We start from the raw sequence: 26,131 nt of genomic DNA on the forward strand, positions 1-26,131 counted from the left end.
CACTCCCCTTGCTCCACATTCATGCCAGCATGTGCTGTCTCTTGAGTTTTTGATCTTAGTCATTCTGATGGGTGGAAGATGGAACCTCAGGCAAATGGACAGAACCTGACAATATAATTCTGACTGATGTAAGCCAGTCGCAAAGGGGCATGCGTAGTATGCACTCACTTATACGTGGATATTGGCTATAAAGTACAGGCTGACCATGCTACACTCCTCCGACCCAAAGAAACTAAACATAAGGAAGGCCTATGCAAGGATGCTTGAATTTCACTTAGGAGGTGGAAGAAAATAGTCATAAGGGATAGATGGAGTGAGGGAACTGGATAGAAAGTGGGTGGGGGATCAGGTATGGGGAGTGACAGGAGAGAGGGCCAGAGGGTTCATCAGAATGAATAGAAATCTGCAACTACTGGGAGTGGGAAGTTTAGAGCACATCACCAGAACTAGACAGAGACCTGGGATAAGGGAGGTGCCCAAGAATCAATAGGGATGACCTTAGCTGTGACCCACAGCATTGGAGCTACGAAACCTGAAGAGGTCACCTCCTGTAGCCATGCAGGAACCCCAGTGGAGCCATAGGGACACCAACCCACCCACAAAACTTTTAACCCAGAATGTATCCTGTGTGCAAGAAGTGCAGGCATAGGGGAGGGAGCAGAGACTGAGGGAATGGCCAACCAATAACTCGCCCAACTTGAGACCATCCCATGGGCAAGCACCAATCCATAACATGATTAATGATGCTCTATTATGCTTGCACACAGGACCCTAGCATGGCTGTCCTCTGAGAGGATCCACCTAGCAGCTGACTCAGACAGATGTAGACATCTATAGTTAAACAGTGGATGGAGCCTGGGGACTCTTGTGGAAGAATAGGAGGAAGGATTGAGGGCCCAGAAGGAGATAGGAACTCCACAGGAAGACCAACAGAATAACTAACCTTGGGGCTCCCAGAGACTGAACCACCAACCAAAGAACATACACAGGCTGGACCTAGGTCCCTGCACACATGTAGCAGATGTGCAGCTTGATCTTCATGTGGGTCCTGAACAACTGGAGCAGGGGCTGTCCCAAGTTGTTGCCTTTATGTGGGATGTGTTCTTCTAGCTGGGCTGTGTTGTGGGAAAGAATGTGCCTAGACTTGAGGTGCCAGGGTGAGGGATACTAGGGGTGGGGAGGAAGCGGGGGAAGGCAGAGGGGAGGCACACACTTAGAGGAGAAGGGTGGTTGGGTGGTTGGGTGAAGGGTTGTGGGAGATGATGACTAGGAGGGGGCAGTGAGCAGGATGTTAAGTGAGTAAGTAAATAATAATATTAAATAATCAAGAGTTTACTAGCAAAACCAAAATGCTAAGATGTGAAATTCCCAACACTCAAAGGAAAAACTATTTGTGAAAATTAGAAATCCTGCAATCATTCAGTGTTCAGAGTAATATTAGCAATGACATTTTTCTTCGTGATCAGAAAACATTTAGACTCAGATAATCAAGCCAGATTGCTTCCAGGAACATGTTACCCGACTGTTGAAAACAGATTTCTAGTATTTCTACAGCAGCATTAAGAGGTGCCTTTGAATGTGATTAGTTTCTATTGACTTACAATATAGGTATGAATAGCAACCTAGAGAGTGAAGTTCTTTATAAGGAACAGTTTCCTCCCTCAAAGTATGATATTACTTAAAATATAAATACATGTTCAAAGATATAAAAATATTTTATAATAATTATGGTCTATTTGAATTGTTTTACCAAGGTAAATAGTATAAAGTTCAAAATCTCATGTTACAAAAGGGGATATAATTTGTAACATTTTTCAAATTGCAGATTTTAAGATGTTCTATAGAAATTTTACTTGATGTGTATTAATAGCACAAAATAATGGGTTTCATCATGACATGTCTTTCTACGTCTGATTTATTTTGCTTAACAATTTTATTTTTTAGTGGCTCTGCATATTCATAGAATGTATATACTACATATTCTTTTTCTTTCCACTGATGGGTGATTCTGTGACTTGACTATTTAGTGCTAAAATAAACGTGGGCTTGAAGGCACTTTTATAGTACAGTGAATGATTCCTGTGAGTATGCACTGAAGAGTGCTCTAGTTGGATCACACAGCAGTTCTGTTTTAGTGTTTTGTTTAGTTAAGAATTTCCATGTTGATTCTGTAGTGTTAACCTAATTGAGAGGGGTGAATCTTGGAGGACTTAGAGGGAGGAGTGAGTGGAGCAATCAAAATACACTGTATGAAATTCTCAAAAAGTTAGCAAAATGCTACTGCATCTCAGGCTGCTGAAATATAACAATATACAGGGATACCCATCTGCTGTCCCTGCCACCATTTGCTGTGGGAACACTGTGTAGACAAACAGATACACACACACTGAGTTGGGCATCTTCCTCAATCACTCCTCAGCGCGTCGTTTTTGGGACAGGTCTCTCAGTGGATTTCAGACTCACCAACTGGCTAAACTGCATGACCAGGCGGTAGTACCAGAGCTCTCCAGCACCTACCTCTGCAGCCCCGAGGGATCATGGGCACAGGTCACAACACTTACCTTTTGTTTAACATGGATGCTAAGGGGGAACTCCATCCGTGACTGCAAGGCACATAGTAGCTGTGTTGCTGAATTTTACTTCTTTCAAGGTCCAATCGTTTAAAATGAAGACTGATTTTGGGGTGGGCTCAGACTAAGGAGTAGAAGCTGTAGGTGAGGACAGCCTGTGCCTCTGGCTATTACCTGTTCCTGCTGCTCTTTGGTTTCCTGCACTCTCGTGGCTAGAGGTTTAGCATATGCTCTCCTTCAGTTTCATTAGTGCATTGTTTCCTCCACACTTGTGCTACAGGATGCGTGGAATGACAGGACAGTAGTTCTTGGGTGCTTTGGTCCTGGGCTTCTTACCCTTTGCTTATGGGCTCTCTGCAAACTGATGAACATCAATCACTTTCTTTAGCCCTCTAAAGAAAATCTTTCAGGTCCTGCTAGTTCTTTTGGGACCACTGAGTCATAATAGAATCTGTTAGTCCAGGAATATCCTTCTCTTCTTTTTTCCTTTTTTCTTTCTTCCTTCCTTTCTCTTTTTCTCTTTCTTTCCTTCCCCATCTCCCTCCCTTCTTCCCTTCCTTTTTTTTTTTTTTATTTATAAACAACCAATTTGAGAACACTCTGTCAGTATCTACAGTGCATTCGTGTTTCCTTTCTCCAGTTCTTCTTGGCCTGTAACAAGAGTATTTCTTACTCAGCATACACGGGCTGGACCTAGACTTCCCAAAGCATGTAGCAGATTTACAGCTTGATCTTCATGTGGGCCCCTAACAACTGGAGCAGGGGCTGTCCCTAAAGGTGTTGGCTGTCTGTGGAACCTGCCAACCTAACTGGGCTGCCTTGTCTGCCCTCAGTAGGAGAGAATGCACTTGGCCCTGCTGCAAGAGACTTGATATTGACAAGGTAGGGGGATACCCAGGGGTGCTCTCCACCCTCTCAGGGGAGAAGGGGAGGAGGAACTTTGTGAGGAGGGATGGGATGGGGGCAGTGATCAGGATGGAAACTAACTGACTGACTAACTAACTAACTAACTAACTAACTAACTAACTAACTAACCAACCAACCAACCAACCAACCAACCAACCAACCAACCTGGAAAAAACGTGTTCCTTATCAACAACAGGCACACCATGCTCTGGGTCAGGATGCCTTGATTTACAGGAAAATCTGTTTTGTCATTCCCACCCCTCAGAACCCTTTTCTGTGGCCACGTGCTTCTCATAGAAAGTATGAAGCTTGTCACATTCATCATCTACTTACTTCAATGAATTTCTGACAGCCAGTGCTGGGAGAGAGATACTCAGCTTCATCTTGTCACAGCCAACCTAGCAGGCACCACTAAGATAAAGTAATGCTTGTCTTCTTGATGGTAGTCTGAAGTATATTGCCTTTCCCTCATATGTCTATAGATGTTGACTGGTTCTTTTTCATGGATTCACTGGCCACTTGCACTGCAATTCACTTTCCACATATTATTTCCTGATTGTAAACCCTTAAAATTCTTCCTATGTTCTGTATTGTAATCTCTGGTGAATAGCTGGTGAAAACTTCCTCCTATTCTGTAGGCTGCCTCTTCATGCTGAAGAATTGATTTCTTTCCTAGTCTGCCTTCTAACTTCAAGCAGTGGCTAGTTTTTGCTATTACTTCTTGGATGTGCTGGCTAGCTTTTTTTTTTTTTTTGGTTCTTTTTTTTTCGGAGCTGGGGACCGAACCCAGGGCCTTGCACTTCCTAGGCAAGCGCTCTACCACTGAGCTAAATCTCCAACCCCGCTGGCTAGCTTTTTATCAACTTGATACTAGCCTGAATCATTTGGGAAGAGGGTATTTCAACTGAGAAAAATACTTCCACCAAGTTGGGCTGTGGGCAAGCCTATGGGGTGTTTCTTGATTGAAGTGAAAGGCCTCAGCTCCCTAGCTCACTGTGGCCTGTGTTCCACACTGGCAGGTGGTCCTGGGTAAGCAGGCTGAGCGAGTCCTTGCCAGTGCATCTATCTTCTAGGGTCTCCCTCTGTGCTTCCTTATAGCAGGCCCACAGTTTCCATTCAGTTTTGGATCCATTTTGAATTTGCACAGGGTGAGAGGTAAAATCAAGTTTCAGTCTTTTTCATGTAGAGGTAAAGTTTTCCTACTAATTTGTAAGACTATTTTCTTTCAGTGTATGTTGTGGCCCCATGTGGACAATAAGACTAAGCTAGCTATGTTACTATCAGTTTATTTCTGGGTACTCTATTCTGGTTCAGTGGTCTACAAGTTTTTATTTTTATACCAGTATACTGGTAGTTTTGTGACTTTTGCCCTGTGTATAATTTGAGTGAGATATTTTCTTGTACCTCAGTCTGTCCTCTTTTCCTTTTAAGATTTCTTTGTGTATTTGGGGACTGTGGTGCTTTCATGTTGCTTGCAATTGCTTTTACCCTAGGTATGGAAACAGTCACTGAGGTTTTATGAGATTGATTGCATCAAATCTGTAGATATCTTTCAGTAGTATTACAGTCTGCTATTTCATTCATTATTCCTTGTATCTCTGTTACATTTGTCTACTTGGTGCATTCACCTTTGCATGTGGTGATTAATTGTTTAACTATCTCATCCCCCTTTTTACTCCATGGTTAGCATGAGTTCTGGTCAGCAAAGCAGGATGCCCTATAGCATTAAGGGATCCTAAGGTGATCAAATGATGAGCTGCCAGCTGCATGGGCTACCATCTTGAGCAAGGGAGGCTGAGAACAGAGGACTCCCTTCTATACAGTCTCACCCTGAAGATTTGAAAGAACTGAAACTAGCAGTGATGTCACATCTCCTCCTTACTTCTATTTTAAAAACACATAACATTTGCACCTGCAAACCCACACCTTAACAAAGTGCCCCAAGTTTGAAGCCCCAATTCTGATAATTATTTTAAAGAGTGACAAAGGGCTAATAGTTTTTTGTTTTTTGTTTTTTACTTTTAAATACCATTATGCTGTGTCCTTTCTAGTATCTATTAGCGGATACACAGTGACTCTTCTGGAAATTAATTTTATTGTACAAACAAATACCAACATAACTGCTGGCATTCCATCCTTTGGGACTCAGGGAACAGCGTCAAAAACCTGTTCTCCCTAATTACATTCCCATTTAGAAATTTAGGTTAAATGTACCACATTTTCTTATCCATTCCTCTGTTGAGGGACATCTGGGTTCTTTCCAGCTTCTGGCTATTATAAATAAGGCTACTATGAACATAGTGGAGCACGTGTCCTTGTTATTTGTTGGGGCATCTTTTGGGTATATGCCCAGGAGTGGTATATCTGGTTCCTCAGGTAGTACTATGTCCAATCTTCTGAGGAACCTCTAGACTGATTTCTAGAGTAGTTGTACCAGCTTGTAATCTCACCAGCAATGGAGTAGTGTTCCTATTTCTCCACATCCTCGCCAGCATCTGTTGTCACCTGAGTTTTTGATCTTAGCCCTTCTGACTGGTGTGAGGGTTGTTTTGATTTGCATTTCCATGATGACTAAGGATGTTGAACATTTATTTCTTTAGGTGCTTCTCAGCCATTTGATCTTCCTCAGCTGAGAATTATTTGTTTAGCTCTGTACCCCATTTTTAATAGGGTTATTTGATTCTCTGGAATCTATCTTCTTGTGTTCTTTGTATATTTTGGATATTAGCCCTCTATCAGATGTAGGATTAGTAAAGATCTTTTCCCAATCTGCTGGTTGCTGTTTTGTCCTAATGTGAGTGTCCTTTGCCTTACAGAAGCTTTGCAGTTTTATGAAGCCCTGTTCATCAATTCTTGATCTTAGAGCATAAGCCTAAGATTTTTGTTCAGAAAAATTTCCCCAGTGCCCATGTGTTCGAGGCTCTTCCCTATTTTTTCTTCTATTAGTTTGAGTGTATCTGGTTTTACGTGAAGGTCCTTGATCCACTTAGACTTGAGCTTTGTACAGGGTGATAAGAATGAATCAATTTGCATTCTTCTACATGCAGATCTCCAGTTGAACCAGCACCATTTGTTGAAAATGTTCTTTTTTCCACTGGATGATTTTAGCTCCTTTGTCAAAGATCAAATGACAGAGGCATGTGGGTTCATTTCTGGATCTTCAATTCTATTCCATTGATCTACCTGCCTGTCTCTGTACCAATATCATACAGTTTTTTATCACTACTGCTCTGTAATATAGCTTGAGGTCAGGAAGGATGATTCCCCCAAAAGTTCTTTTATTGTTGAGAATAGTTTTCACTATCCTCAGTTTTTTGTTATTCCAAATGAATTTGCAAATTGTTCTTTCTAACTCTTTGAAGAATTGAGTTGGAATTTTTATGGGGATTGCACTGAATCTGTAGATTGCTTTTAGCAAGACAGACATTTTTATAATATTAATCCTGTCAATCTATGAGCATGGGAGGTCTTTCCATCTTCTGAGGTCTTCTTCAATTTCTTTCTTCAGTGGCTTGAAGTCCTTGTCATACGGATCTTTCGCTTGGTTAGAGTCATACCAAGGTTTTTTATGTTATTTGTGACGTGAAGGGTATCATTTCCCTAATTTTTTTCTCAGTCTATTTATCCTTTGAGTAGAGGAAGGCTACTGATTTGTTTGAGTTAATTTTATACCCAGCCACTTTGCTGAAGGTGTTTATCAGGTTTAGTAGTTCTCTGGTGGATCTTTTGGGACCACTTAAATATGCTATCATATCATCTGCAAATTGTGATATTCTGACTTCTTCCTTTCCAATTTTTATCCCTTTGACCTGTTGTTGTCTGATTGCTCTGGCTAGGACTTCAAGAACTATATTGAATAAGTAGGGAGAGAGTGGGCAGCCTTGTCTAGTCCCTGATTTTGGTGGGATTGCTTCAAGTTTCTCTCCATTTAGTTTGATGTTGCTACTAGTTTGCTGTGTATGGCTTCACGGGGCCTTGAATTCCTGATCTTTCCAGGACTTTTAGCATGAATGTAGTACAGTGATGTCATGAAATTCGTAGGCAAATGGATGGAATTAGAAAATATCCTGAGTGAGGTAACCCAATCACACATAAAATATATATGGTATGCACTCACTGATAAGTGAATATTAGCCCAAAAGTTTGGATTACTCAAGATACAATCCACAGACCACATGAAGCTCAAGAAGGAGGATGACCAAAGTGCGGATGCTTCAGACCTTCTTAGAAGGGGGAACAAAAATACTCACAGGAGGAAATGCAGAGAAAAGTTTGGAGCAGAGTCTGAAGGAAAGGCCATCCAGAGATTGCCCACCTGGGGATCCATCCCATACATACACACATACACACATACACACATACACACACACACAGAGAGAGAGAGAGAGAGAGACAGACAGACAGACAGACAGACAGACACAGAGCCACCAAACCTAGACAATATTTCTGATGCCAAGAAGTGCTTGCTGACAGGAGCCTGATATAGCTGTCTCCTGAGAGGCTCTGCCAGAGCCTGACAAATACAGAGGCAAATGCTCACAGCCAACATTGAACTAAGAATGAGGGTTCCCATTGGAGGAGTTAGAGAAAGGATTGAAGGAGCTGAAGGGATTTGCAACCCCAAAAGAACAACAATACCACCCTACCAGAGCTCCCAGAGACTAAACCACTATCCAAAGAGTACACATAAACAGACTCATGGCTCTAGCTGCATATGTAGTTGGGCTTCAGTGGGAGGTGTGGCCCTTGGTCCTGCCAAGGCTAGATCCCCCAGTGTAAGGGAATATCCGGGTGGGGAGGCAGGAAGGAGTAGGTGGGGGAACACCCTAATAGAAGTAGGGGAAGGGGGATGGGATAGGGGATTTATGGAGGGGAAACTGAGAAAGGGGATAAAGTCCAATAAAAATATTAGAAGTACAAAAAAATTTTAGGCTAAACGTCAAAGACTACAAATCATGACTGTGGAAAGACATTACTGAATTTAGGTAGGTAACAGTATATGTTTGATAGAGCTAACATGTGGCTTGTATGTAATCTCTCAAACTCTTTTTAAGGTAGAAAATAAAGTCCTTCAGTTAGCAGTATGTCCCACTGTCCTGTTTGTCTTTCCAGAAGAGCCTTTTAAGCACATACCCAGGTGAGGCTTTTTTTTTTTCCCCCGGAGCTGAGGACCGAACCCAGGGCCTTGTGCTTGCTAGGCAAGCACTCTACCACTGAGCTAAATCCCCAACCCCAGGTGAGGCTTTTTGAATTCTTCCCCATTGTTGACTCTGCCTCATGCTCTACCATGGGTAACATGAGAGTGATTAAACATGTGGTTCTTTATTATTCACCTCAAGCCTGGTCTTTCAAGGTTTCTTAACCATTTCAGTTAACAACATTTCCTTTAATGGTGTCTTTGAGATAGTCTCTCACTGGCCCAGGCAAGCTTTGAACTCTCAAAGTGTCTCCTGTTTCAGCCTCTTGAATCCTGGGATTATATGTGTACAGTACAGTGCCTAGCTGCCAGATTATCTGTTGACTTTTCCTCATGCATCAGCCAGCCTCTCTGCTAGCATACTTTAGAGCTGTAATAATTTTAAGATAAGTGCCCACTGAAAGTATAAACTATACCACTCACTTATTATAAAGCAGGGTCAGGTTGAAGCCAGGTAGTTGAGTGTCTACAGGCATCAGGAATACAAGTTGAACCCCAGCTATCAGTGAGTTTCAAGTTAGTGTATAAGGTACATAGGACACTGTCTCAGAAAAACAACAACAACAACAACAACAACAACAACAAAACAGGAAAGAAAGGAAAAATGGGAAAATAGAGGACAAGTTCTTAACAGGTGGCAATTTTACTTTTAGACATTATACAGTGATTACAATTTATTTTAATTATACCTTGACTTCATATTCTCAAGTTTGCTTATATGTTAGAATTTATTTGTAATACCCAAAATGCAATGTCATCCTGACCATCTGCAGATAAGCACACAGTGATAAAAAATTTAACTTCACTGAAAAAGCACATTCCAAAGAGAAAAAAGACTTATCACCTGCCTTTATTAGGCTCTCATACTATAAATGTCTTTCTTGTATACTTAGTACCACATTTAGAATTTAATTACCATGGATAATGAAAGTCAACTACATAGTTAATGTGAAATAATGTTAAACACCTACTTAAAAGATGGTATAGATCTCAATCAATCCACATCTGTCAGCAAAGGACTACGCAGGAAAAGGTTTTAGAGCCTATGCCATTCCTTTCTTGTTGTATTTTATAATCCTTAAACACAATCATCCTTAGTTCATGGTAATTTAAGAGCCGGATGGATCTGAGACTCTAGCCTGTCAACTGCTGATACAAACTTAGTTGCAGTTCCATGAGGAATCAGCACAAAAATACTACACAAATAGACTGAAGTTAAAGAGCTTAATAAATAAAATATGTAGGTGGAATGACTCCTTCATTTGCAGGTAGACATCTTATAAATGTGAGTGCGGACAAATAAACACTATCTAGGGTGACTGTGCAAAATTATAAGAACATTAGTGAAGTGAGAGGCTATACTGCTAGCTTTAGATCAGCCCAACTTGGACTGTGTCTTTTGGGGAAAGGAAACCTCAGTTAAGACTGGCTGGCTTGGGGTTGGGGATTTAGCGCTTGCCTAGGAAGCGCAAGGTCCTGGGTTCGGTCCCCAGCTCCTAAAAGAAGAAGAAGAACAACAACAACAACAAAAAAAAGACTGACTGGCTGGCTTGTGGGCAGCACTGTAGAGCATTTCTTGATGGATGACTGCTAAGGGAGGGCCCAGCTCACTGTGGGTAGTGCCACCTCTGGGGCTCCTGGGTTCTATAAAAATACAGGCTGAGTAAACCAAGAGGGACAAGAATGTGCGTAGAAGCCACCCATGACCCCTGCCTCCAGGTTGCTGCCCTGCCCTGCCCTCCCTCAGAGATGGACTGGAGTGTAAGGTGGAATATACCTTCCCTACCAAGTTGGTTTTAGTGACTGTCTTACCAGAACAATAGACACCTAACAAACACAGAGATTTGACTTTGTTGCGGGTCAAGGACGGGATGGGGATGGGGGAGGGGATGCAGGTCCATGCATGTGCTGAGACTAAAGGACTAAATATCAAGTGTGCTGTTCTATCACATTAGGGTTACATGTGCTTGCAGGACCACAAGCGGCTGGATCTAGACTCAAGTTCTCTTGCTTGTAACAACAGTCTTACCACTGAGCCATCTCCTAGCTCTTCCTTTGTGAGTTTTACCTCAAATTTTATTTCTTTTTAAAGAAGGTAGCACATTTACCTTGAAAAGAAAACTTTGCTAAAAGTTTTCTCCCATCTTTCCAAGAACATGTTCATGTGTTCATTTATTTATTTAACTGGCTCTTCATTCAACAGAGATTTTGTAAAAATGTCCTTTTTGTTAAAATAGTAATAGCTTCAATGAAATATCAAATACTTTGACTGGGGCTCGGGCTATAGCCTAGTGGTTAAAGTACTTGCCTAGTATGTAGACAGCCCTGAGTCCCAGCTCTAATCCGCAAACAAATAAGAAAGAAAAATTTCTTCTATTTCTTTGGTCTATTCGTGTAGGAAAAAGAATTTCTTCTGCTGACAATTTAAAATTGTTTTATTTATACAGAAAGACTTTATATAGCAATAAGTACCTCCCCTGAATGTTCATTGGATGGGTGATAGAAAATAGAACCCCCATGCATCTCCTCCCTTAGTGACATATTATGCAAATTCCTACTTTCTGTGCAATTGGAGCTGGGAGGAAAAAGGCCTCTTACACTACGTTTTCTCTTTAGTTGTAAAATAGTGAGAAAAACGCTAGGATAGGTGAAGTGCCTGGTGCTGTGATGGTGCAGATAAGGGCATCAGAGATGATTGATATTTTAGAATGAAGAAGGAGTGGAAAGGGGAGAAGGTGGCAGGACGAGTGCTAAGTCTAAAGACTGGTGTTACAGAAAAGCGCTGCAGCGGGGAAGAATGAAAAGTGTATAGCATATGTATCTAATATGCTAGGACAATGGTGGCACACACCTTGTGGCAGTAAGTAACTAACCGATGCCTGATTTGACTCCATGAGATGGAACCTTTACGTGAGGTTGCTTGTGTGACCTAGAGTCTATAAAGCCCAGAGAGCTATGGTAAACTCAAATACAGGAAAAAGAAGGAGGGAGGAGGGGGAGTGGGAGGGGGAGAGGGAGGGAGAGAGAGAGAGAGGGAGAGAGAGAGGAAGAAGGAGGAGGAAGAGGAAGAGGAGAAAAATAAAAGAAAAAGTGTCCAATAAAATGCTTACCAAATCATGACACCTGTCCTGTTTTGATTTTTCCATAGTGTCCCCCTCCCCCTATTCCCACATGCTATTTTTCTTTTTCTTTTCAATTTAATACAAAGAGAGTTACCTGGGAAGAAGGAACCTCAACTGGGACATGCCTCCATCAGACTGCCTGCAGGATTTGATGTGAAAGGGCCTACCTAGCACACTATGTGTGCTGCCACCCCTGAGTCAGGTGGTCTTGGGCAATTTAAGAAAGCAATGTGAGGGAACAGCCCAGCAGCAGCAGCTTCCATGGCTTCTGCACAAGTTCCTGCCTCTAGGTGCCTGCCTTGAGCTCCTGGCCTGACTTCCCTTCATTATTACAGAGTACAACCTTAAGGTGACATAAACTGTTTCCTCCCCAGGTTGCTTTTGATCAAGGTCTTTATTTCAGCAACACAAACCTAACTATGACAATATCTTATAAGCCACATAAAAGTGTCTAACTAACCTGAGGGCGGGCAGTAAGGACAGTAAACAGTAGTGACCTGATCTTAGCGGTATGCATGAAAGCTATATGTACAGAATAGGGAGTGCACTGAAGAAGAGAAGATGTCAGTCAAAATGCTTCAGTAATCCACTTAAAAAGCACTGTAGCCTGCCTTAAGGCAGGATCAACCGAGACAGCAGTAGTAATGAAGGAGCTGAATGTATCTCAGCTGGAGAGAGTGCTCCGCTCCTTTATACGGCTTTGGGTTTGATCCCCCCACCCCCAATGCATGCAGGCACACACTTCATGAAGGAATTATTCATATCTTAAAGACTATAGGCAGGGAGGAGAAAAAGAAACTTGAGGATTGTCCAGATTTCACTTCAGGACGGGGTCTAAGAAGCTGTAATGCACCTGCTCAGGTACTGGATGGAGAACTATAACACACCCTGAGTAGACATGCATTTGGACATGCTGAGTCGGAGAGGCCTGTCTGTAAGGTAAGACAGCAATAGGTAGTTATACATATAGGCCAGGAGGTAAGAGACGAGATTTGAACTGAGAAGACACTACATAAAGGTGTCCTTGCTTCTGAAACAACTGATGGCATTCGTTAGGAAGAGGAATGAAATGACAAGAGGGACTAGGAGAGAGCTCTGCAAACACTGACAAGCAGAGGAACTAACAGAGAGGAGACCCAAAATTTGTACCACAAAACCTTAGAAATCTTTATAAACAGGACACTGATATGTAGCATGGGGCTTCTGCATAGTAGGTCACCAGAGAGTGTTCACTGAATTTAGAAACAAGAGGATGACTAGTAGTTTCAGAAAAGCCAATGTCGATGAGTAGAGAGAGAAGCCAATTGTCCTCCAACCACTGCCCCTAAGGTCTTCCAAGACTGCTTCCCATTTCCTTGGTGGCCGCTCCAGCCCGTCCTCTCCTTATTCCTAGCAGATCTCTGCCAGTTTTGCAGTCACTCTTAACAGTTACCTTGCTGTACGGTCTCTTTATAAAAGCACTATCACATTCCTGTAAACATACAGTTTGTCCTATATCTAGAGTAGTATTTTTAAGGCATAGCATGGGGCAAAACAATCTAGCTCAAAAGTCTAATTGTTCGTCGCTGCGTTTATAATGTGTACACCATCCCTCTCAACTTCAGTGTGCTCTTTATTCTGAGCCGTATTATTCACACATGCAGACATGACCAGACCATTGCGATTAGTAACACTAACAGTACCCACTGCCCTCAGTTCTGTTAGATGATTTAACATGGTTCCTAAGGTCTAACAATATCGGTAAAATCCAACCCCTCTACATGATATTCAACCTTACCCCATTACTTGTCTTAATCTTCGAGTCCATTCATATGGCCTGCAATTCAAAAATCTACCTCTAAATAACAGCTTTAAAAAATTAACCACATTTAAAGAGGCAAGATGTAATTTATTCTTCATTACTCAGGTCTTTATTCAGTCTAACACTAGATAAACAACATCTAACAGAAAATCTGTCATAAAATATATTCCTTGTTGTGCTGTGAAACACGTGGCTAACAAAGGGGGAGGTGTTTTAAAACTTTAATAATGGATTTCATAATAATAATCTTTTAAAGAAAACATTTCTATCCTACTATACCACTGGTTCTGAATTCTCAGTTGAGTACAATGACAAGAGAGAGAGGAGAAAAGGCACACATACTTTTTTTTTTTTTTAAAGAAATAACCATCTTGTAAGTGTGTGGTGCTTCCTAATTGGAAGCTAGTGGGCTAACATACTACACTGAACTAGCTAGTCCCATGACTTCCCAGCTATACAACTGTCATACACAAGACAGTTTAACACCAGACAGATCAGAGGCCTCTAACAAATCTGAGAGGCGGTAAAGGTCACAGGCAAAGAAGATTATGTTATATAATCATATAACATATTATATGACTTTAGCTTTGTTACTGTTTGCTGGTACTTTTCAGTATTTTGCATAATCATGTGTATGTTATATAAACTTCGTATCAAGCAACAATGACAGTACACATAGCAAAGATGCTCCTTGTCCCCCTCCTCTGTGTCTTGGTACTGAATTACTCTGTATGTCAGATAGCTGCAGTGGAACCCTAGGATCAGTCCTGGAAAGATGACCCTGCACTTACATCAACTATGAAGACAAACTATCTTGCCAAGACTGATTATAGTGCCCTCAGATCTTTATGAAACAAGAATTAGCTATCCCAAATGTATTTTATTGGTTTATAAAACAATGCCAAAAGATTTGTTCTTTCCTAATTAGAATCTATCATGTTCTCAATTAGAGAAAAGTTACGTCCATTCATATTTTAGAAATTTTAACTTCTAATGTTTCTTTGTTTTTATCAAAATGTTCTTTAAAGCCACAAAATAAACAGTACAGACCATTGATATCAGAGATCTTAGTTTCAGATCTTAGTCTCAGAACATTTTGATGGCTTTCTGGGATCCAGTCTCCCAGACTCTGCTTTGGGCAGTCCTGTCTCTAATGAGGAATTCTGAATTGGTGACTAGCTGTGGGATTCACTTTGCACTCACATGGTCTTTCACACACTTAGAGGTGACAAAACATGTACTTTATATGCTGCGTACTTGGGCACAGACTACCAGATAATGTCTAGTTGGTGTCTGTCAGAATTAGTTTAAATCACTCATGCTCAGTACCTTAATTTATATCCTTACATTGTCAACCAGTTTCTTAGAGTCATTTACATCAACAGCTATTATAATTTTAATAAATATATTAGCATATGAAATGACAACTGATAATCCAAATTTTGACCTATATTTCATAATTTCTACTGCCCTCCCAAGGGGAAATCAAATCAGAGTTTTACCACCGAAGAAAGCTTGCAAATATTAGTTCAGAAAGCAGAAATGAACAGCTCACTAGAAGAAACTATATCCTCTAAAAATTGTTTTCATATTTTAATACTGAACAGAAAAAAACAATCATCTAAAACCTAGTATACTTCATGTGCATCTAGAAGCTGTATTAGTTTGGAATCACTGAAAAGCACACTAACACATGGTGCTTTAATTGCTTCTAATAATCCAACCTGGCCTTTTATATTTTTACTGCACGGAACAAAGTATTTAAAAGTAAAGAACTGTAATATAAATTACTTTATTACATAATGCTTAAAATCCTACTGTAAAAACAAAGTGCTTTAATAGATTTCAGGTTTCATATATTTGGAAATTTCAATGTTGAAAAGTTCCAGTCTCCATTTTACAAGTAAATGTATATAATCTTACTTCCTATTCCTGTAGGTAAATATCTACAGCAACCTTAGAAAACTTTGAGTCAGTAATGTGGTTATATGATGCTTCTCTTAAGCATAATGTTTCCCGAGTTGTAAAATAATTGACAGAATATTTAGGAAGAGCATTACCTTTTGACTAGTTTTTTTGACAAGAACAAAAAATCTGTCCAGAATCCTCGCTTCCATTTTGATATCATGGGAGTGATACTCAGCTAGTTAGTTAGTTAAAGTGGTTTATCAGCTCTAAACTAAGCTTTGGTTATGATGTGTCTTCGGAAAAAAAAACATTTTTTTTCATATTTTAGATATGAAAACAATTATTTCAAATTAGCTGTTTAGCACCAAACAAAATGAAAAAGTCCTCATTTCTTAAATATCATACACTTTCTCCCCAAAGTACTACTAGGCAGGAAACTGAACATATTGAAACAGGTCAGAGAGGCTCTAGAGTATGACCCAAGTACATCCAACAAGGAGAAGGTTAAGTAGAGCTAAAAACTGCCCTTTCCTGTTAGAGGACTTCAGATTTAGTGATATTCCTGATAACTGCTGAGACATTCCTAAATACTGTGTAAGCTTTACAAGATCTTGTATGGTATTTACTAAATGAGTGCAGTGGTGCCTTCCCTCCCACATTTAAAAGAAACGGAAATGAACAAGTTAAAAAGCATTTTCCTAACCCTGACTGTAAGTCACAAGCTTGACAGTGCCTGGAGCCAGCTGGCATGGGGCCCATTTACAGTAGGCTGTTTACTCCCTGCCTACCAATCATCATGGAGAATGAATACTTACAGGGCAGTCTGAGTGCTTTCCAAAAAGACTAACAGAGAAAAGAGCTTTATTAAACTTTGCAGGTATCATTCTGAAAACTCCCAAAATCTTCGAATCCACTTTTATAACCCAGCATTTAAAAATGATCCCAATAAACAATCTTAAAATGAGCTCAACAGTAGAATGGTTATGTTTTCTACATTTTAAATAAAATTTAACTATAATTTTTAACGACCACATCTACCTTAAAATAGATTTTAACTTTAAATAATTTAATTGAAATTGTTCTTAATAGCACTTATCATAAACACAACAGTTAGAAATGGAAGAGCAGCATATGTAGAAAACAGAAAAGCTCTGATTATCAAAAAAGAAGTAGGTAAGAAAGACAACTGAGTGCCTTGGGTCTATGCCCAGGAGCTACAGTGATTGGTGTTAAGCCCTTGTAGACCCTTTTTCATCCATCACTGTCTAGTTTAACTCAGGGGTTAATGTAATAAAAACCCTATATCTACTATAGTATACGAACAACTTTAAAATACAACTGTTTCCATAGTTAGTGAATGCTAACATGAGTGAGAGCACGAGGTTATGTCTCAGATATTTCACAGTTTAATCCGAGGATCAAGTCAACAAATATGAACATTCCACCCAAATATTAGCAATCAAAATGATTTCAAGCCATATGTATGCAGTGACAAGGTGAGGAACAACAGAAATGATGACACCATAATCGTGTTTTGTAAAACAGGAAAAGGAAGCCGCTTCTAAGCTGAGGCACCCACAGCCTCCTCATGGAAAACAGGCTGAGAGCACTACTCTGCAGCATTAACCTTTTCCAGCTTCTTCCATACTTACTTTTTCCTAGTTAAATTTCCAGTAGATTTTAGGAACTTATATACTTCTTACTCTACTATAAACAAACCATTCCATGATATCTATGTTGTCATACATAAGCAGTTACATTTAAAACCAAATTCAAATGGCAAAGCAAATTACTCTACCAGCGACACAAGGCTGTTGAGTTTTAATTTTTGAGCCCCTCAGAACTAGCTGGTGTCTAGGCTGCCCTGCCTGCCCGGCCTGCCCTGATTCTCTTCAGTGGTTCAGGCTCTGCAGTACTTGGATTGGTGTTGCTTTTTCTGCTTTTACTTTTGTGTTCTTTTTACTCATTTGTTTCTTTCAAATAGAGATCACATGCGAATGTAGATTGCTTCTTACTAAACTATAGTAAACTATTTTCCAAATAGTTGTTTTCTGAAAAAGCTTATAGCTAATTATCACATTTAGGCTAAATTTTCATCCTCCCTTGCCCCCCCACCCCTTTGCTCTCTCCTTCATTTTCTGTTTCCCTTGCCACTCCTGACCCCAGGATGGACTCCAAAGCTGTACATGCTAGGCAAGTCTGAACTCTACCACTGAAATAGATCCCTGACCCATTTCAAAAGCTTAAAAATAAATACACACCTAAAGTGCTGGGATCAACTGTAACCCACAACTCATGGGTTATTTCTAAATTGTCACCGTTGTGTAAAATTTAAATTTGATCAGTTTCTAACAGTAATTGAGTAGGTATAACATTTATGACCCTAAAAGTGCTATAATTTATAAACAAGATGGAAAAAAGACTTCCATGGCAGGACTGGAGGGGTAGCTCAGTGGTGAGGAGCACTGGGTTCTCTTCCAGAGGATTTGGGTTGATTCCTAGCACCCATGTAACAGCTCTCAACTGTCTAGGACTCTAGTTCTAGAGGATGCAGGCTCTCTTCTGGCCTCCTCGGGTCCCAAGCATGTAAGTGGTGCACAGGCACAAATGCAAGCAAAATATCCAGACACATTAAACAATTAAATTAAAAATACTACTCCAACAGCAGAGGTGCTTACTCAGATCCAAAGGACTACAGACACATCTATTATTCATTAAATGAGCTGAATGCTTTCTATCTATAAGATATTATTAGTGTATTTGCTACAGGAAAGAGAAGAGGTTTGTTGACACAAACGTTACATACTTGAATTTGCACAAAGGAAATTGAAATTTGACTCAGTAAATATAATAATTATAGCAGTAATTCCACTTCTTTACATACACTTTTAGCTTCTACTTTTCAATTTTACACAATAAAAAAAATCACTTTGGTAGCTGAATGAAAGACTATACTTTCTATAAAATTGAGAATCACAGCATGAAAAGCTAAAATTGGATATATTAGAAAGATACGTATTTTATTCAATAAGTACAAATTTCTAAACAATATGACAAGAGTTCTATAATCCTCAAATTTAACTGAATTATCTAAAGGCAACTTAACCCCATCTCCTAAACTACAAACGGGGATGCCGTGCCCCCATTCTCCTCTCACCACCCACACTTTTCCTTTTATAGTTCTGCAGAATACCACCTCGAAAATAGCATTCCTAACACTCAACAGAGCAGAAAATGCTCTGCTGATATCTTAGTTATCTTCACTGGAAAAACGCATCATTTCACAATCCTGTTATACTGTAACCCTCTCTTAAGTAGTGGAGCAGCCATTAGTCTCTAAGGCATTCTCAGGCCCTCCCATCTTCTCCGGGTCCCCAGCTTCTGTTGACAGTTAAGGCTCCAGAATCAAAACTGGCTCTGAAACCTTGGTTAATGGCTGACTAAAAACCTCAAGACTGTAACAGAAACCAGCAGATGCTGTGTTGACCAAACATCTGACCAAGCAAAATGAACAGTGCTGTCCTCTGCAAACAGCTGAGCTGTCTCCATTTAGGGTGCTTGTGTTTGTGTGCCATCCTGAGAGGTGGGTCTGTATCTCTTGTTAGCAGCACTAGTGTCCCATTTATCACCTCAGGGGAAGAAATGTTTACACATTTACATTTTGTCCTGTCTTTTCATTAATCCTCTCAAACATTTTTGCTGACATTTAAAACCTTTTTTAAAAATTTATTTTATGTATATGGATGTCTTGCTTGTATGTTTGTGTGTGTGCCTGGTACCCACAAAGGCCAGAAGAGTATGTCAGAACCAATGGAACTAGAATTAGATGGTTGTGAGCTGCCATGTGAGTGCTGGAAATTGAACCTTCTTGAAGAGCATCCAGTGCTCTTAACCACAGAACCACCTCTCCATCCCTTGCTGACTCTTTTAATAGACATTAAAAAAAAAAAAACTTGCACTATACAAATTTTCTTTATCAGAGATTCCTGCCCCCACGCCCCTAATCCTATCTAGTGAGACTCCTGATAGTTCCATCAGTAGACGGGTCAGAAGAGGATAGTACCGTCTACCTTACAGGTGAGTGCTATAACACTATATAAAGTAAGTGCTGAAACTTGCTTTTTTTTTTTAAGCAAACAAAAATCTACACCACCTTTTAAACTACAGCAACAGCCTGATAAAAAACAAAGCAAAATGATATTTACAGGAATAAATTTAACCAACGAAGTTAAAATGTATACACTGGAAACTCTCAAGCATTGAGGACAGAAATGGAAGAGAGAATACAAAGGCTGAGTATGCTCATGGATGGGTGTAATCAATACAGATCTAGGGCAGTTGATCAAAATTCCAATTGTGGTAGCCATAGAAGAAGACAATAACCCCAAATTTCATACAGAGAAATCAATACAAAGAAATGAAGTCAGAAGCTCTCTGGCTGAATACTGCATTGCACAGACACAGTTAAAACAACTCAGCACTGAGAGAAAAACAGAAGCACACTGACAAAACAGAATGGCCAGCCTAGAGGGAATGAACTTTTGACAACAGCAACAAAACATATAAACAAGACCTGGGGACACCTCTTTCCACATGTGGGGGAAAAAGAATTTTAGATGTATCTTTACATGATACATAAAAGACAAAATAGGACAAAAGTCTTATGATCAGAAGCCATAAACTCATAAAGAATATAGAGGAAGAAGTCCTTGATATCGGTCTTTGTAGTTACTGCTTGAACATACCATCCAATATTCATATTACAGAAGCAAAGTATATAAGTGTAACCCCATTAAACTTAAGTTTATACATAATACAGAGGGAAAGAACAGCCCACAGAGTAGTAAAACATATTTACAAGTCACATAATGATGACGACATAAGTTATAAAATCCAAACCATCATAGTCCCTAACAAAGTATTTGTCCTTTTACTCAAAGGTAAGTGTTGTCTTTATCCCTAATCAAAGACACTTCTCTCTGCAACAGACAGAAACCACTGCAGAAAACCACAACCAATTAAAAATGCAGAATTATGCAGCCTAGTCCGAAGGGATACATCGACAAAACACTCCTGCACCTAAGGCTCAGGGAACATTGTGGAAGAGGGGGCTACAGAATTGTATGAGCCAGGGGATCAGAGGGTTGCTATGAGATTGTGTCTCCTAGTATTGTCAGAAACCACACCCACAAAGTTTTTCCAACATGACTGCCTGAACATGAGCTAAACAAAGACTGTACCAGTGGACAAGCTGAAGTGGACAGAGAAAAGACCAGGAGGTCTCACCCTACACAAAGAAGTATCTGCAACTGAGAAAGGTCAGTGGGAATGGTAGCAGTGGTCTTCTTAGGGAAAAACACACAGATGCTTGTACAGTGCCACTGAACAGATTACATTTAGGAAAAATATGTGTATGCACAGATGTGTGTGCAATAGCAACCAAAGAAAGAAAAGGCCATGAATTCGAAGGACAGTGGAGAAGGGAGAAATGTAATTATCATCTTAAAGGAAAATTTTGACAATTCAATTGCAGAACAAATAAAACAAGAAGGACTGCAGAGTTTAAATCAGCCAGGTATATGGGGTGAGATCTAGTCTCGAAATTGGGGTGGTTGGGAGAAGAGAAAAGACAGAAAAGGAATAAGACAAAACAGACTAAGAGATATTACCTCACACCCAAGGATTGCTGCTATAAATAAGAGATTGTCAATTATTGGTTGCCAAGCAGAGAAAAGGACCTCTTAGCGGGTCAGGCTGTAGACTGGCATAGCCATGTGGAAACAGTATGGAGGTTCCTAATGTTATAAATAGAACTTCTGTAAAATCCAGCAATAATTGCTGGGTGATGGAATTAACCCCTTGTGAAGATGTCTGCACTGCCATGTTCCCAGCATCACACAGACAAGATCTGAAAACATCCCCAAGTGCCCATCAACTGATAAATGGATAAAGAAAATCTACTATACACACCCAGACCACCATCAGCCACACAAAAACAGAGGCTGTTGATGACTACATCATGGGTGGACCAAGAAGACATTGTGCTAAATAAAATAAGCAGATGCAGAAATTAAATTTTTACAGGATGGCATGATGAAAAGAAAGAGGTTTCAACTATATACAAGGGAGTAAGGGCAATGGAGAGGTGGTCAAAGGATGCAAAATAACACTAGAATGAACAAGTTAAGATTTTATGTATGTGAAGTCTGTATCGATTCTATTTATTAGATTTTTGTTTAATGCAGATTTTATTGCCATTATGACATACAATGTTATATAAGATGGAATATAGTAGCCATTTTATTTCTTATGAGTAGTTAACACTGTGTTATAAACTTCAAACACACACAATAAATATTATTTTGAATAAACATGATAGCCTCCAACTTCTTTTTTTGGTTCTCAGGATTAAACTAATTGCCTTATCCGTGCTAAGTAAGCATTCTACTACTAGTTAAGCCCTTAATGCTTTAATTTTTTTTAAGAGACAGTAGCCCAGGCTGTCCCTGAATTTTCTCTATAGCCCAGGCAGGTTTTAAATTTGTGAGCTTCCTGTTTCAAGCTACATAGCCAGACATAAGTCTCAAACTTTCAGCTTCCTTTGTTGACCAGTTCACTAAATTAAAATTAAAATTTTTGTTGCCTAATAGAGTAAGAAGTATTTTTAATCACCTAGATGTCAAAATGGTCCCTAAAATACTTAGTGGAAGCTGAGCACCTATTCATGTTTGAAAGTTCTCTGGTACCTCCTCAGGGACTCTTCACAGCTAACCAGCAGTGAGCAGTATCTGTAAGTGAGATAACAGAAACTCATGGGCTGTGGCCATTGGTCTACATTCTGAAAGCCACTGCTGTGGGGGACATGAAAATGTTCATCCGGAACGCTAGTGAACCATAAAACCCAGCAGTGTGAAAATGAAGCAGCGTGACCTACACAGGGACAGGGGTGGAGTACGATGAACAGGTTGAAAGGCAATTCTGGATGGACACTTTGCTGGACAGAATATTGTACTTTAAACTCAGAAATGCTTTAGATCTATTTTCCTAAGTACAGATTTTTTCTTTGTTGACTGCAGGACTAATCTAATTTCCTCAGTGAAGAGGAGAATATCACCATGAAGGCAGCATAGGGGGCAGCTCTTGCTTCAGTTAAACCACAGTCTGACTCCACTGACTAGAAGAGTCACAAAAGGAAACGGAATAAAAGATACATTTCTGGAAGCTTTCTACAACTTATTTTCTAGAAAATGAAGAATCTTGAGTTAGTCCCAACAAAATTCTCTACTCCTAAACACAATACATTCTTACAATCATTTGTGATTGGTGGAGAATGTTCCTTTTCTCAAAGTCTTAGGTATAGCATAGATGTACAAAATTCCTCCTTATACTTTGTTTAGAAATACTAATATTCAATGATATATTTCTACATTTCACAGATTTTCACCCTTCACTGAAAATACAGAAACTCTTGCCTTTTAGAACAACACTGCCTCTCCGTTGCTCAGGCTGTACTGTAGCCCCCAGGCCTCTGACCCTCTTATTTCAGCCTCCCCAGTCACCGGGAGTAACCTGTGCTACTGTGCCTACACAGAACCTCTTCATCTTGTCCTTGGTCGCAGTACTTTACATTTTAAATATTCCTTAAAACAACAACAAGAACCTTCCCAACATAAGGTATTTTCTCAAGACTTTCTGAGCTATAGTTCCTATATGTCTTCAGAGCAGTCTGGAAAATGCTACAGAGTAACTACTCAGATATCACCACAGAAAATGATAGCAATGCTATTAAAATGATGTGTCAGCTACTATAAGAAACGTCCAGAAACTGCCATTGTACTGGTTGTTAATCTTCTTTATGCCTATTTATCTGCATTTAAAAATCACCTCAGAGCCTACTTCTGGGGCATGTGTGAGAGGGCATTTCCAGAAGTTTAAGTGAGGGGGGAAGGCTGAATGTCAGTATCCTCCCATGGGTAGGGTTCCCAGTTTAATATGGAGAATCTGAACTGAGCCCTAACACTCATCTCTCCCTTCTCTCTGGACACTGGCCAGCTACAGCATGCTCTGACCACTATACATTCCATGCCATGACGGATCTTTCCATCTTTAAGTTACCTTTGTCAGGTATTTTTGGGTACAATAACTAGAAAAATTAATAGAGTAAACTGGTACCAAGAAATGGCACTATTATGACAATCGTGGGGGTTGGGGATTTAGCTCAGTGGTAGAGCACTTGCCTAGCAAGCGCAAGGCCCTGGGTTCGGTCCCCAGCTCTGAAAAAAAAAATTAAAAAAAAAAAATCAAACCAATGACAATCCTGATCACGTGGAACTAACTGTTCATGAGGTAAGTGTGGATGAGTTTGGATCTGTAGTCGGGAAAGGCCCTGGAATGCTATAAAGGGAGCTTGCAGGATCATTTGTTTGGAAGGTCAGAGAGATGAATAGCAGAGGTCCCTTAGGCTTCAGAGGGGAACATGGACTCTGGGGAAGTGGGGTATAGATCATTCATGTTACCTTCTGGCAAAGAATGTAGCTGTACCCTGCCAGTATCCTGAGCACTGGAGTGAGGTACAATTGTAAAAGAATGGATAAACTGTTCGACAAAGAAGAATTTCAAACAGCATAGCACTCAGGCCATGACATGGTCACTGCTCACTGTTCTTTTCTCAATCTATGGTGGGAGCAAGCAGACGTTGTATTTTGTTTTTGACTTCTTTTAAACATGCAGTTTGGTGAGGAAAGTCTTGTAAGTGATTTTAAGTTGCAGACAAGGCAGGGTGAAAAAGCAATTGTTAAAAAGATTAGCAGAAAACTAGTACAACCACTCTAGAAATCAGTCTGGAGGGTCCTCAGAAAATTGGACATTGTACTATCTGAGGACTCATCTATACCACTCCTGGGGCATATACCCAAATGATGCTTCAATATATAACAAGGGCATATGCTCCACTATGTTCATAGCAGCCTTATTTATAATAGCCAGAAGCTGGAAAGAACCCAGTTGTCCTTCAACTGAGGAAGAATATAGAAAATGTGGTACATCTACACAATGGAGTACTATTCAGCTCTCAAAAACAATGACTTCATGAAATTCATAGGTAAATGGTTGGAACTAGAAAGTATCATTCTAAGTGAGGTAACCCAATCACAAAAAAGCCCACATATGGTATGTGGATATTAGCCCAAAAGTTCAGATTACCCAAGACACAATCCACAGACCACATGAAACTCATGAAGAATGACCAAAGTGTGGGTGCTTCAGTCCTTCTTAAAAGGGGGAACAAAAATATTCATAGGAGGAGATATGGAGACAAAGTATGGAGCAGAGACTGAAGGAATGGCCACTCAGAGCCTGCCCACCTGGGGATCCAGCACATATACTTACAGCCACCAACCCAGACAATATTGCTGATGCCAAGAAGTGCCAGAGGCTCAGCCAGAGCATGATAAATACAGAGACAAATGCTAGCAGTCAATCATTGAAATGAGAACAGGGTCCCCATTGGAGGAGTTAGAGAAAGGACTGAGGGAGCTGAAGGGGCTTGCAACCCTATAAGAACAACAATCCCAACCAACCAGAGCTCCTAGGGACTAAACCACCATCCAAAGAGTACACATGGACAGACCCGTGGTTCCAGCTGCATATGTAGCAGAGGATGGCCTTGTTGGGCACCAAAGGGAGGAGAAGCCCTGATCCTACCAAGGCTGGACCCCTCCAGTGTAGGGGAATGTCAGGGTGGGGAGGCAGGAAGGGGTAGGTGGTTGGGTAGGGGAAAGGGGGGTAACATTTGAAATGTAAATTTAAAAAATCCAATAAAAATATTTCCTTGCATCTGGGGGAAAAAGATTAGCAGAATTAAAGAGAATCCTCCATCTTTTCGCTGGGATAATAGGAAAATGTGTCAGAAGACGACCCATGAACTATGTCCACACCCTCCACCTCCACTCATAATCTGAAAATGGAATTCAGGTCATTGTCAGTCCAGGGGCCAGCATCTCTACCTGCTGAACCCTCCCACTGGATCCTGATTCCTTTTAAGAATCAGTAAGTTTGTGGTCCCATCCTCTAAGTTCAGCAGTAGCTATTAAAATACCCCACGTTTTACTGATATTGAAGGGCAGTAGAGGGCTTCAGTCACAAAGAATTAAAATTATTTGTTTTGATCTATCTGGTAGTTCTATGGAAGATCCCCTCAAAAGGACTATCTTTAGTTTGCTTCTCATAAAACTGGCTTGGTGTAAAGTGCTATACTTGGATAGGAGAGCTATTGAAGACATCTATTGAAGTGTCTTAGTTTGTGTACCCTGAGGTAACAGTTGCAGCTGCAGCGAAGAGTAAATAAACTATCTAAAACCCTTGGGGAAAAAGGTGGAGTGTGGCTTTAAAAAGGAAGGCCATCATCCTAGAGATCTAGAAGGCAGTAAGCATGAGTAGAGATGTGAACACAGCTAGGAAGGCTGGAGAGGGTCTCAGCTGTGGATCCAGATGGATCCCGATTGGTTTTGAGAACCCAAAGCCCTCAAAGTGGTGTAAAGCAGAAAGTGTTGATTTCTGTGACACAGGACCCCTGAGAGACTGGAAACTATTTTGCTCCTAGGCATTCAACAAAATTTCTGTACAACTA

The 26,131-nt window shown here is 40.3% G+C and overlaps 1 protein-coding gene and 1 long non-coding RNA gene across 14 annotated transcripts in view; both read right to left on the reverse strand.

The window, feature by feature from the left end:
• Nr3c1 (nuclear receptor subfamily 3, group C, member 1) overlaps positions 1-26,131 on the reverse strand; it is a 121,603-nt gene that overhangs the window by 38,746 nt on the left and 56,726 nt on the right.
• LOC147999748 (uncharacterized) lies at positions 4,158-11,827 on the reverse strand. Its single transcript, XR_015642923.1, has 2 exons — positions 10,542-11,827; positions 4,158-4,249 (listed from the first exon to the last, which is right to left on the reverse strand). It is a non-coding gene; the product is annotated as an uncharacterized LOC147999748 (long non-coding RNA).

This window comes from Rattus norvegicus, chromosome 18 (genome assembly GCF_021556685.1).
Source record: "Rattus norvegicus strain SHRSP/BbbUtx chromosome 18, alternate assembly SHRSP_T2T, whole genome shotgun sequence".
NCBI classification, from domain to species: Eukaryota; Metazoa; Chordata; class Mammalia; order Rodentia; family Muridae; genus Rattus; species Rattus norvegicus.